The following is a 1,673-nucleotide window of genomic DNA, read 5'->3' on the forward strand; positions in this document are numbered from 1 at the left end:
GTGTATAGACTTGCTATTAAAAAAAGAAGGCCTCTACACGAGCCTTTGGACAAGGACCCTACAAGGGCCGTTGATAGGGCTAATATTTTATCTAAGACATGTAAACTATATAATCTATGCACAGAATAAATTTCAACCCATTCTGATCACTGCACACCATGCATCAAATTTTTCTAAGAAAAAAAATATTATCGTAAAAAATAGCACTTGCACATGCACATGGATGCTCATGATGTAAGCCACATGATCTATGCACAGAAAACATTTCAGCCCATTATGAGCTATGCACACCATGCGTCAATTTTTCTTCGAAAATTTAAGAATATACACCTACACATGCACAAATAAAAAAGCACCTACACATGCATATGCACATGCGCATGCACTTGCAAATTTTTTTCCATGAAAATATAAGAATATACACTAACATTAGAAATGAAAACTTAAAATATTCAAATCAATGGGCAAGTCTGGTACACAACATTGGAAACAAGGAAACTTAAAATATCCAAATCTGATACATCGCATAAAGTACAACTAGTTGAGTAGAACTGAAGAAAAACATGAAAACACAAAACGATACACGAGCATTTACACAGCTCTTCAAACCATGTCATGGTTAAGGTTGAATGCATCACTATTGTTAACGAATCCTACGAACAAGAGTGAGATCCGAGGGCTTGAGTGTGATGCACCGAGCATGCGCCGGGCATGGATGGCTAACAACTGACCATCATGCATGAGATCCACCAAGTAACTTTCAGCTACCTCTTGAAGAGCAAGCAACGCTTGGGCTGACCATCGCTCCACATTACATGCTTGATCTCTTGAAAAGTACTTGTAGTGATTTCCCCTTTGTAGATCTTGCAATATTTCTCGCACCAACCTTGAGAAAGGTGCCTTGGGTATAATCAACTCAGGACTCTTCTGGAACCTCCTAATTTCATGAACAGTGACGGTGCTTGGTCTCCATCTTCTCTTCTTATGCGTAGGTGGATGAGCATTTCTAGCTGGAGCAGTGGGAGTAGCTTTCCTAGCCGGAGCAACGAGAGGATCTTGACCTTCATCATTGTCAGTGTCAGTACGTTCACTAGATCCGGATGAATGAACCGGTGCCTTGGAAGGCATCTTGTTTGCTCTTTGCTTAGTACGCGCCATACTCACAAGCTAGAAGGAATAGAGAGAAATGGAGGAATGGAAAGAAATGAAAGAAGTGCCTTTATTTATAAATGGAACTTACTATAAGTTATTGACACTTACTTTTAAAAAATATCAACACTATCAAAAAGTTATCCATGTTGACTTTAGTAAACACTTATTTTGAAAAAGTTATCCATGTTGACTTTAGCAAACATCTATTTCTTTAAAACATTGGATTGCTCCAATACTCTCATAAACATAAAATGTTATTTCATAATTATAATTCTATTGATATTTCCATTTGCTATCGACTCTCTCTTGGGTTGTCAACCATTCTGCATGATGTTCTTTGGCCATGCTATTTTCATATCTTGCTTTCCTCACTTCATATATTGCCCTGCGAATAGCTTCTGTATCAATGGATTTGGACCTTATTAATTTGTCCTCATATCTTCTCTATTCTTCTATACCACCATTGGAGTAACTACCTCATAGGATTGGAATCATTAATTCCACCTCCATGTACCGTTGCT

This window comes from Cibotium barometz, chromosome 7 (genome assembly GCF_041138505.1).
Source record: "Cibotium barometz isolate CiBa-2024 chromosome 7, ASM4113850v1, whole genome shotgun sequence".
In the NCBI taxonomy this organism is placed as follows: Eukaryota; Viridiplantae; Streptophyta; class Polypodiopsida; order Cyatheales; family Cibotiaceae; genus Cibotium; species Cibotium barometz.